General features: G+C 44.9%; 1 pseudogene; it reads right to left on the reverse strand.

The window, feature by feature from the left end:
- Nucleotides 1-8713: 8713 nt before the first annotated feature.
- LOC129334130 (U2 spliceosomal RNA) lies at nucleotides 8714-8888 on the reverse strand (annotated as a pseudogene).
- Between the last annotated feature and the right edge of the window lie 4002 nt (nucleotides 8889-12890).

The following is a 12890-nucleotide window of genomic DNA, read 5'->3' on the forward strand; positions in this document are numbered from 1 at the left end:
GGCTACCTGAACCTGGCTTCCACCAGGATCGAACTCAGGGCCAAACTACAAGTGACGAATGACACAGGTTGGACACTTGTCAGCTTTCCTCAAGTTTTGATGGGAAATGTAGGCAGCTTGGTGGAATGTTGAACAAGTGACAGTTGAAAAGTCCATTGGACAGCAGTCGGAGAGCCAAGCTGCAAGACCAGGATGCCTACATTTCCCATCAAAACTTGAGGGAAGCTGACAAGTGTCCAACCTGTGTCAGGCATCACTTGTAGCTTGGCCCTTAAATCATGAGCAGAGCTTGGACTGCAGTACTGCAGCTTACCACTTTGTGCCATGGGGCTCCCAATGTCAATTATAGTCTTCCTTTCTCACTGAAACTCAAGGCGGATTACATAGTGCAAGATTAATATAGTCAATATCAAGGAAATTTCAATAAACAATGCCGTAGCATAAATAAGTGCAAGTTGACAAAGACATAACATTAGCAAAAATCTGATACAGAGCTGAAGAAATGCTGAAACAGAGATAAGCAATTCTAGGACTGACATTAGACAATATAGAACTATCCAGTAGGGTGACATTTAAAGCAACAGGTAATACATAGGAGCACGTACTTAAAGCAACTGATAGTACATATGGCAACATAGCGGTGAAGTCTATGGTCCCTATAGTACAGCCCTCCTATCTGTATAAAAGGCCCATTTAAATAATTCAGTTTTGTATTATTTGCAGAAGGCCAGGAGAACGGAGACTCTCCCGACGTCCTCAGGCAGGCGATTCTGCTTCGACACCTGCCGGTTTGGCTCGTGTCCTGATTGCTGAACATGTGCAGGTAGCCAGTCATTCAGCGAGTTGTTTGCTCATGTCCAAATGAATTTGGGTGTATCACTGCTTCACATGGTCCACACCCCTAGGTCCGTGAACGATGGAAGTGTTGCCCCAGATCTGGAGAAATTGCAAGGGAAACAGAGAAGAGAGGAACAGATGAGTCAAGAGGAATAAGAACGCATGTTTAACAAACACAGTTACACAATGTGCAGCTGTCCTTGTTAACATTTGTACTGATTCGCCTTGGCTCATCCGTTCCTCTGTTCTCTGTTTCCAGAGGGGTAGCCCACATTAGTTGGTTGCAGAAAAAAGAAATAGGAGTTTAAACATTCAAGGGTCCAGATCTGGTACAAACCAAGGTATCAGTTTTGTTCTTACATGCCAGTAATAGTGGTTCGGGATACACCTGTGGCTATTTGACATGCCGCTTACTCGTCAGTGTGGCACCAACCTGCCTCTTGTTTCAGGAAAGCTGGCTCAATGTGGCTTGTAGTGAACTGGTGATTCCCACCTTGAAATAGCCATCACTAGAGGAATGAGATCCAGAGGAGTTAGCCGATTTAGTCCGTAGTAGCAAAATAGTAAAAAGTCCAGTAGCACCTTTAAGACTAACCAACTTTACTGTAGCACAAGCTTTCGAGAACCACAGTTCTCTTCGTCAGATGCATCTGATGAAGAGAACTGTGGTTCTCGAAAGCTTATGCTACAGTAAAGTTGGTTAGTCTTAAAGGTGCTACTGGACTTTTTACTATAGAGGAATGAGGTTGCTGTGAGACTCCCTGAGGGCCCTTCTATTTTATCCCCACAATAACCCTGTAAGGTGGGCTCTGCAGGACTGAGCTCCAATGGCACCTTAGGGCCAAGCTAGAAGCAACGAGTTACACTTGAATGGCAAGTGAACAGACTCACGTGCATTCCTCCCTGTTCATTTGCGCTCCACTTGCACTCCACTCGATCACGTAGTGCAAGTGAACAGGGAGGAATGCACATGAGTCTGTTCACTTGCCATTCAAGTGTAACTTGTTGCTTCTTGCTTGGCCCTTAGAGACCAAGAAGATTTTCGGGGTGTAAGATTTTAAGAGTCAGAGCGCCCTTCTTCAGACACCTCTACCTGTACAATTTTTTTTGTAAGGTTGATAGATTTCCATGCGGCTGAATGTGATACTTTTACAGTGAAATCCTAAGCAGAGTTATTCCAGTCTAAGCCCATTGATTCCAATCAGTTTAGATTGGTTTAACTCTGTTTAGGATTTCACTGTTAGGCGGGTAGCCGTGTTGGTCTGCAGTAGAAAAGCAGAATGGGAGTCTAGTGGCACCTTAGAGACCGGCAAGATTTTCAAGGTGTAAGCTTTCAAGACTCAGAGGTTCCTTTTTCAGAAATTTAACTCTGTTGGGGCAGGGGCCAAGTTTTGTTCTGGTGCTCCCCCCCCCCCAGTTGTGTTGTATAACACAGTACAATCTACATTTATGGTAATACCAACAATTTTTGAAAAGAAGAATAGCAGTCTAGATTACCCAATGGATTTGAAAAATAAAAATCAGCATAATGAATATAGGAAGTCAACCACTTACCTCTGTGAATGTAACACTTCATCACCTTTTATAAAAAAGGAATATACACTGTTATTTTCTTAATGGGGGCTATCTTTCCAGAGGCAGGGATTGCTTTCTTGTTTTTAGAGAAAGAGCTTACAAAGGGCAAACTGGAGAGACAATTTACTGCTGCAGTGTCACCACTTTTCCATGAAGGTTTACACAAGTACAAGCACACACACACACACACAATGCTCTTGGTATTATGGATCTATAATATGTAAATGTGAAGCATCATTAATATGCATTTGCTGCAGATACTCATTTTAATGTGTGTGTGTTGGGGGTGGGGAGAATGGTAGAGGAATGCAGATGAACGGCAAGACAGTCGAGTCAGCAAAATTTTAATGGACCTTTCCCAGCCCTTTTTCAAAGAGGTTTTCCCCCTTTGTATCCTTCATGGCACCCTTTTCATGTTGTTCTTGCTCATCTTCTTGGTCGCAAACATGCTTGGACACCATTTTTAAAAAGCCCAAATTATAAGCAGTGTAATTTCTGCCTTTGGTGGAATAAGTTTGAGCCAGAAAGATGGGCAGGAGAGAGCGTACTTCCAATTTTGCACAAGAGAATGCAAGGATTTTCTTCGGTTTTGGAACCATTTGCTCCCCCCCTCTCTCTTTCTCTCTCTAGTAATAATAATAATAACATTCAATTCAGGACAACTTTAACGCCCACTCAGTGCAGTTTACAAAGTGTGTTATTGTTATCCTCACGACAATTACCCCGTGAGGTGGGTGGGGCTGAGAGAGCTTCGAGAGAGCTGTGACTGACCTAAGGTCACCCAGCTGGCTTCAAGCAGAGGAATGAGGACTCAAACCCGGCTCTCCAGGTTAAAATCCTGCTGCTCTTAACCACTACACCAAACTGTCCTCCACTATTAGAATTTGGGGGTATCTAATAAAATGATGAGCAATAGAGGGCAGACAAAAGGAAATACTTCTTTATTCTGTGGAGCTATCCTCACAAAAACATCTGTGCAATAGGTTAGGTTGAGAGTATATGACTGTCCCAAGGTAATCCATCAAGCTTCTATGGCAGGGTGGGAATTTAAAGCTGGGTCTTCCAATGCATTGTCAGAACTCTAACCACTGCACAACACTGTTACATTCTTGTTCTTCACTAGTCATTTATGCACTGTGTAAAGAAATACTTCATTTTAATTGGTCCCAAATCCACTGCTCAGATCTGACTATAACCACCTTTTACCTCTGACCACCATTGGAGCAAGTTGTCAGCCTTGGAGCTGTCCTTGGTCCTGAATCCAAATCCTGTTACCTGCTCCTCTCTACTTTTGCTACCATATGGTAGGTCTGGCCCTCAGGAGGTTTATGGTAGTTCCCAGACCCCTATCCATTAAGATGTTAGGACATAAGAACTCTCTCACATATGACCACCATTAACACCAGCATGGCCAGCAACCAATTTTTAACGTCCATATTATGAACTGATCAGGAACGTCACAGCCCCCAAAGACTAGCTCCACCCGGTGTTCCACCAAAACCAGGACCCAGACAAAATTTATCTCTGTGTTACAAAAGCCATATTAAAAAATATAAACATTGAGGCTCTGAAGATATTGAACTCTGTGTCTGACTTGACACATAAAGATATATACAGAATAAATGCCACATTTTGTAAAATTTGCAGTTCCGTAGGAACTATTAATCTTTGCCATTTCCTGTAGATGATCTACTTTGGTCTTTACTCAGATTCTTAAGGAATTCTGCATCAATATTATTATTTTTTCTCAACTCATTTCCCTCCAAGAAAAACAACTTATATCGACTCTCTCACACACACACACTCACATTTTCCTCCTGCTTTTCCTCCAAGGAGCTCAAGATCTGGCCCAAAGTCACCTAGTGATCTTCGCAGCAGAGTGAGGGCAATGGGCTCTCCATCTTTGGAGGCTTTTAAGCAGAGGATAGATGGCCATCTGACAGCAATGCTGATTCTTTGAACCTAGGCAGATCATGGAGGGCAGGAAGGGTTACGTCAGTGCTTAGTTCTTGTGGCCCCTTCTTACATTCCCAGGGTAAGGCCGGTTTCCTCCTTGGGGTCAGGTAGCAATTTTCCCTAGGCCAGTTTAGCCAGGGATCCTGATGGTGTTTTGCCATCTTCTGGGCATGGAGCAGGGGGTCACTGGGTGTGTGTGGGGGGGGAGGGGGAAGATGGTTGTGAATTTTCTCCACTGTGCAGGGGTTTGGACTAGATGACGTCGGAGGTCCCTTCCAACCCTATGATTCTAGGATTCTATGAACAGAGGCCTCCCTAACTGAACATTCAAATCGCTGCATCACTGTGGCTTCACAACCAGCAACACAGTAAAAGATGGAGGCCAAAGATCAATGGGCTCAAACTGAAACAAACTTCTCCCTCCAGCACCCAAAACAAGCTCTGTCAAGATCTTCCACCTCCTCTTCCAGTCAAACTGCATGGATCCACAGATGCATTGCGTTATCCTTGGGACTGTGGGGCATATCTTTGTGGCAGAATAAAGACATCGAATGTAGATGGAACGCTCAGCCTTCTGATTCATATCTTAGGGAGAACGGTGGGGAATGACCTACGCCTGAGGTCTTGCCACTGCCACTGCCAATGTAGGGCAATAGGACTGACCAATGGTTGGACTCAGGGTAGGATTGCTCTGTATGTTTACACCTTCAGAGGTTTTGTTCCATTAAGATTACTTACTTATCTATTTTTATTTATTTAAATTATCTCTTTCTCACCGAGACTCAACATGGATTGCACAATGGAAGTCAATGTGATCAATGGCTGGGACATTTAATAATCACTCCAATAGGGAATGGGTTGCAGAAGTTCAAAAACAAACAATTTGATATGACATATTAAACAATGTGGAAACTACCCATTCGGCGCATACTTGCTACTGATTGAGCCTTTGAATGTTTTGTTTGAGGTTCGGCTGCCTGATTGCTTAGAATCATAGAATCACAGAGTTGGAAGGGATCTCCAGGGTCATCTAGTCCAACCCCCTGCACAATGCAGGAAATTCACAATTAACAACAACGACATCATCATCAACAACATTCAATATATATACTGCCCTTCAGGATGACTTAACATCCACTCAGAGTGGTTTTCAAAGTATGTTATTATTATTCCCACAACAAAACACCCTGTGAGGTGGGTGGGGCTGAGAGAGCTCCCCCCACTACCTCCCCCTACATCCCCAGTAACCCCTCGCTCCATGCCCAGAAGATGGCAAAAAACCCTTCAGGATCCCTGGAGTAGGGGCCACTAGAACTAAGCACTGATGTAACCCTTCCTGCCCTCCCTCTCATGATCTGCCCAGGTTCACAGAATCAGCATTGCTGTCAGATGGCCAGCTAGCCTCTGCTTAAAAACCTCCAAAGAAGAGGGCCCACCACCTCCCGAGAAAGCCTGTTCCACTGAGGGGCCACTCTAACTGTCAGGAAGTTCTAACGTTCAGCCCAAAACTCTTTTGATTTAATTTCAACTTTGCCTTCTTCTTTTATGGGTCCATAAAATACCACCCCCACATGTTATTTTCCTCCTTTTGATATTTCCCCACAGTGAGTGAGTGATAGAAAATGCTCAGCCTTTTCAGAGGATGCATTCAGAGAAGTCTAACCATTGTTAAGGATTCTGCACACACACACACACCCCAGTCATAGATGTGTGATGCATTTGATTGCAAGGATATGACTAACGTGGATTTCTGTCCCAGCAGCCTAAAGCTACTTAGGACAGTTCTACTCCTGGCAACGGATAATCAGGAATGCACGTTGGCTTTGTCTGGGCAGAAGTCATGAATGATCTAAAGCCGACTGGTATTTCAGCAAGGAGAAAACGCATCGGATCCATCAAATCTGCAGTGATTCAGCATGACCTCAGCGTGCAGTAATGGGCCATTAAAGCAAAGCACAGTCAGTCGGCTTGTTTTGATAAGTCACATGAGAGGCAAGCAGGAGACATGGTCAGAGGAAAGTGACCGTCTCATGCTATGAGACTCGCCTGGGTTTACACTTAACGTTGTCCTACGACCAAGTGACTCATGGCTTTATTTCAAAACAAACTTGCATCACAAGCCAAACAAAAAAGCTTTACTTGTTTGCAGGATCAGATCCATTACCCGGCAGGGATCAGGGACGGAGGAAGTGGCAATGACTGCTCCTCACCTTCACCTGGCCAGGATCAGGCATGGAGCAGGAGGCAATGCCCGCCCGCCCGCCCTTCACTTTCTAGAGCCCGTTGTATTTTTCCCTGCAACCAGCTTTGTTGCTAGTCTAGGTATAATGGAATGAGCAAGGGTAAGGAGTTGGAAACCAGATTCGTTTCTAAGGATGGGGTAGAGTTAAGCACTGCTTTGTGCTGATTTTGACCATGGGTCTGTCAGGGTCAGTATTGTTTATTTAAGCTGGCAGCAGCTTTCTGGGGTCTTAGGCTGAGGTCTTTCATATCACTTGCTACATGATCCTTTTAACTGGAGATGACAGCAATTGCACCTGGGACCTTCTGCATGCCAAACAGATGCTCTACCACCAAGTCGGGGCCCCTCCATCCTAGCTACTTCTGCTCTAATGGGAATGCAGGTTGGAAACCTGGGTTCCGAATGGGATATGAGTATTTCTGGTGCAAGATCAGGGTCTCTCTGGTAGAACCTGCCCTGGCCCACTCTAGAAACAGGAAGGTTTTGTTTCATAACCAAAACTTACAGCAATAAAGAGAATTGTAACCAAAACTTACAGCAATAAGGAGAACCCAAGGGAAGTGGTAAGCTGCAGTACTACAGCCCAAGCTCTGCTCACGACCTGAGTTCGATCCTGGCAGAAGTTGGGTTCAGGTAGCTGGCTCAAGGCTGACTCAGCCTTTCATCCTTCCAAGGTTGATAAAATGAGTACCCAGTTTCCTGGGGGTAAAGTGTAGATGACTGGGGAAGGCAATGGCAAACCACCCTGTAAAAAGTCTGCCAAGAAAACAGCGTGATGCGACGTCCCTCCATGACTCGGTGCTTGCATAGGGGGACTACCTATACCTTTGCCTACACTGCAGTTGACTGGATTTGAACTGATCTCCCCCTCCTCCATGGCAACAGGGGTTACACTGCAATTGCATGGCTAGTAGAGTGGCATGGGTCCACGGGGCACTTGTTGTTAGCTCTTGCAGTGCCAGTGGTCAGAGGCAAACCATACTTCTGCAGTGTGTTGGCACTCTCCTAATTTACTGCCCCAAGCAATTGTCTGGGTGTCTTGTCTGGAAAATCAGCTCTGAGTGGCAGCTTGTGATTTGGGTTGCAAAAACCTTGGAGAAAAAGTGTCCTAATGGGATATTATTTTCCATTCTATGTTTATCTCCATGCCATGAAATGTTTCATCTGCTCATTTCTATACATTAAGCCTCTATTGAAGGGACATAACATTTTTTTTCTTCCAGGTATCTGGCAACCCTATTTCTGCTCCCCAGAAACAAATAGCACCCCAAACTTTACATGTTCATCAGGCCTCTCCATGCCATGCACAAAGAGTTTTCCTGGAGTCTTCCAAGACTATTCAAAGGATCCTCCAAATTTCCTTTTTTACCTATTATAACTCTAAACACAGCAGGTATTTAAATGAGGTAATTAGGAGTATATAAAGGAGGTAAAAGTACTGTTGTCTCTGTCCTAGGTCACTGCTTAGATGTATGATTATGCATTTAAGGGGGGAATAAGGAGAAACTATGCGCCAAGCTCTCCACTTGATCTCCACTTAATCAGTGGAGCGCAAGTGAACGGCAAGTGAACAGGGAGGAACACACGTGAGTCTGTTCACTTGCCAGGCAAGTGTCATTCGTTACTTGTAGCTTGGCCCTGAATTGGGATAGAATGAGAGCCAGTTTGGTGTAGTGGTTAAGAGTGTGGGACTCTGATCTGGAGAGCCAGGTTTGATTCCTCACTCCTCCACTTGAAGCCAGCTGGGTGACCTTGGGCTAGTCACAGCTCTCTGGAGCTCTCTCAGCCACACCCACCTCACAGGATGTTTTGTTGTGGAGATAATAATAACAAACTTTGTAAACCACTCTGAGTGGGTGTTAAGTCATTTGTCGACAGGTGTCCAGGAGCCATAGCACCTGCCGCAGTCCTTGTTGACCAGGGCAATGACTGATCCGGTATGGAATTCTGTTTATTTTGTCTCATCATGATTGATGGTTGTTGGGTGTGCTTAGTCCGGCTTCTCAGTTGAGACCTGTCTGGTTTGGGTGACCCTACCAGTAGCAACGCTACCACCAGCATAGCTCTCAGCCTCATCGGAACACACAAGCCCCACCACCACTGCAAAGTGGCACCTTTGGGGTCTGCAATACCAGACCAATGCATGGAGGGCAAGGAACAAGCCCCTAGAGCACCTCCCATTCCCAAAAATCCATTTAATATGTAGCTCTCAAATAGAGAGCATATCAAATATTAAATTGATGATGATGATGATGATGATGATGATGATGAAGGTGATGCTGGTTGGGAAGGCTGCCATTCTTAAGGAAGCTGTGCTGTCAGCACTGGATAAGGTAAACTTGCCACGGGTAGCAATTTTATTTGAAGAGGAGGGTTACTGTTGGGCCCAGTTCTTCTGGTAGAGAGGCAGATTGGTACTATTGCCAAGAGTCTTTGCCTTCATTTATATCTGACATGTAAATTGATTCTCTATTTGGATCCAACGAACCTCACTGCACTGATGCATGCCACTGTAATTCCAGGCTAGATGACTGCAATGCACCATCTGTAGGGCTGACCTTAAAGATAACAAGAAACTATGGTTCAGCCTACCTAGTGACTGACTTGTTATCAACATAGTACACCATCTTACTATATATGTAAGTGCATTTCAGACAACTCACTTTATACCCTGGTTCACCACCAGGGGCACTGCCACGGAGGGAAACCCAGGCAAGGCACCGTGTCCCTCCAGAAAACGTGCTGCGGTGGGAAGCCCAGGCTGGGATCAGGAGTGGAGCAGGTGGGAATGACCTGGTATTAGGAGCAGAGCAGGTGGCAATGCCCACCTCTGCCTTCACCCAGCTGGTATTAGGAGCAGAGCAGGTGGCAATGCCCACCCCCTCCTTAACCCAGCTAATATTAGAAGCAGAGCAGGTGGCACACCCCCGCCTTAACTCAGCTGTTATTAAGAGTGGAGCAGTTGGCAATGCCTGCCTCATGCCTTAACCCAGCTGGTATTAGGAACGGAGCAGGTGGAAAAGTGGGGCAATGCCTGCCCCACTTTGCTGGCCTGTATCAGGTGTGGAGCAGGTAGCAAATCTCACCCCCTTCCTTCACCTGCAGGGATCAGTGACAGAGGTGGAGGGACTACCTGCCTGCAAACTCTGCCCTTTCTACAGCCCGTTGTATTTTTCCCCCACAACAGGCTTTGTTGCTAGTTTCTTAGAATATTTGCATTTGTTCTCTTATCTGTTCCTGGGCTCGGTTGCAGGTGTTGGCTTTAATCTTGAAAGCCTTACACAGCAGGGGCCAGCATATCTGAAGGATCACCTCTCCCAATAGGAGCCTGCACCAGCTTAGTTCATCATGCTAACTTCTCCTTTCCTTCCTTCTCTGTAGGAAAGTGAAAACCATGGTGGCCCGATCAAAGACTTTTTTGGTGATAGCGCAAGAGCTCTGGAACAGGCTCGCAGTAAAAATCCAGGATTTCTCCTTGCTTTGCAGAATGAACTTATGCAAGTTGGTTTTTAATCTAAAACCAATCAATCAGTCAAGTGGTATTAGGTTTGGTGGATTCTTGGTTTTAGACTGTGGCATTTATATTATTGAGATTTTATAGTTCTGGAGCACTGATATTTTGTTGTATATTGGTGTTATAAGTAGACAGGGGCACAAACCTCATTACAAACCAAAAAAACCCACGAACCGTCCAATCTTCTGTTCGCGAATCAGCAGTTCATGAGGGTCCATGGCCAACAAACCAGCATTCGTTGGAAGCCCGGTTCATTGAGTTCGCCCGCGGTTTGTGAAGCCAGACAGGCACCATCAATCAATTCCCTTGGAAATGGAGCTGGGGGAATGCCTGAACTCTGTCTGCACTCCTTCTGTTGCCCTGGAAACCCAAATCGAAGCCCAGCTTACCTTGATCGGCAGGTCTTCCTTCCAACCATAGAGCTGCAAATTGGTTACAATTGGTTACATGGGAGAAGACATCTGGGGGGAGGGAGGGGGAAGTGGGGTGTTCTGTAGCCATAGGCACTCCAATCTCATCCCTGCAAACCCTGATAGGCAGTTCTGACAGCCATTCCCTTGTACACTGGGCCAACGTCAACTGGTGGCTCTAATTGTATCAAGTGGGAGTTTTCTGTGGGCCTCAGATTGGAGAGGGTATAACTCCAAGATCCCTATTGCAATCTTGACCAAACTTGGTTGCTTGCTGGAGGAGAGCCTGCTAAACACTCCTTGTGAATATGGGCTCTCTAAGTGCAACAGGGGCTGTTCTGATGCCCATGAACCACGAACCTCGAACCGGTTCATCAGTAGGAAATGTTCGTTTCATTTCACTGGTTCAGGTTCGTCGTTGGCACCGAACCACAAACCACTAGTTCATTAAATTTTTTTGGTTCGTGTCCATGCCTAGTTATAAGACCTTTTTTCAGACGTAAACTTCCTTGAGTTCTCATGAGGTTAAGAAAGGCAGTACAGAAATATCAGAATCAAGCAAACAAGCTTTTATTTATTCAAGATAGGCATTCATTATAAGTAATTAAAAGCTTCAGAACTGTAAGAAGTGTTTTTATTCAAGTTATGTTTGCAATGATACTAAAATACACACTAAGAACAACTCTAATCAGGAATTACTCAGAAATAATTCCCATAGAATGGACACAGCCTAATAAAGTGAAGTTAAACCTGACAAGGTGGAAGTATTACTGGTGAGTGGAAGTTATGATGACTCAGGATGTAAGGTATCAATAATAACTACAACAACAACAACAATGTTAGATTTATATACCGCCCTTCAGGACAACTTAATGCCCACTCAGAGCAGTTTACAAAGTATGCCATTATTATCCCCACAACAAAACACCCTGTGAGGTGGGTGGGGCTGAGAGAGCTCCTAGAAGCTGTGACTGACCCAAGGTCAAGCGGAGGAGTGGGGAATCAAACCCGGATCTCCAGATTAGAGTCCCGTGCTCTTAACCACTACACCAAACTGGCTCTCCCATTCTGGATGGGGTTGCGCTTGTCTTTAAGTAATAGGTCTGTAATCTGTGGGTGCTTTTGGACCAAAATATATGGCTGTATGAGCAGGTGGCAGCTGTGGCCAGAAGAGCCTTTTACCGGCTTTTGCTGGTACCTGTGGCCTTTCCTGGGCAGAAAAGATTGGGTCACCATGGTGCCTGCCCTGGTTACATCTAGATCCAATTACTGCAATGGGGCTGGCCTTTAGAAGTGCTCAGAAACTTCAGATGACGCAGCCAAGATGTTGACTGAAATGGGTCATAGGGACAATATCACTCCTGTCTTGTCCTATCTACATTAGCTCTCACTCTGTTTCTGGCACAATTTAAGGTGTTGGCGCTGCTGACTATATGGTTTGGGAGCAACATATCTGAAGGACTGCTTTGCTTCCTTATGAACCTTCCTGATCACTACAGTCACCTTTGGAGGTCCTGATTCAGGCACATCTGCTTTCTAAGATTAGGCAGGTGGGAACTCTGGAGGGGCCTTTTTGGTGGTGGCTCTAAAACTCTAGAATGCTCTCCCCAGGTGTGTCCCCTTCTGTTGTGAAGCATGTGAAGGCTTTTTTGTTTTGTTTGATGCTCCTTTGGTGATCCTTCCTGCTCAATTTTTAATTTTTTTTTGTTTTTGTATGTGCCTTTGTTCTGGTTTTAATTGCTTTAATTATTTTCTGTTGGGTTTAATGGTTTTTAAGATGTGATGTTTTTAGGTAGGTAAAGGTACAAGCACCAAGTCATTACTGACCCATGGGGGGACGTCGCATCACGTTTTCTTGGCAGACTTTTTACAGGGTGGTTTGCCATTGCCTTTCCCAGTCATCTGCACTTATTATTAGGTTATTAGGTTATGTTATTAGGTATAATTTATTAGCCACCTTGGTGGCCCTTATGAGGGCAGAAAGGAGGGGTTTACATTTTGCTAAAATGAATAGAAATGTTATTGAATGGGGCTTACGCCCAGGAAACTGGTTTAGGGTAGCAGCTATAAACACTTAGGATTAGTACTAGCATAAGTTTCTACTGGGTTTGAGGAAGTAACTGATTCCCCCCCCCTTAGATGCTGCCATTTGGAATTATGGCAGGCACATCACGGAAGAGTGGGCTTCCCATTTGTTTTCAGTTCCAATTCCAAGCATTGGTTTTGATCATAAAAGCCCTAAATGCCTTGGTTCTAAGCGCATGAAAGATTATCTCCTCCCATATCAAATAGTTCAGGTCTTGAGATTCTAGAGTGGAGGGAAGTTGAGGAAATCTGTTATTTCAAAAATATGACT

This window comes from Eublepharis macularius, chromosome 7 (genome assembly GCF_028583425.1).
Source record: "Eublepharis macularius isolate TG4126 chromosome 7, MPM_Emac_v1.0, whole genome shotgun sequence".
Classification (NCBI taxonomy): Eukaryota; Metazoa; Chordata; class Lepidosauria; order Squamata; family Eublepharidae; genus Eublepharis; species Eublepharis macularius.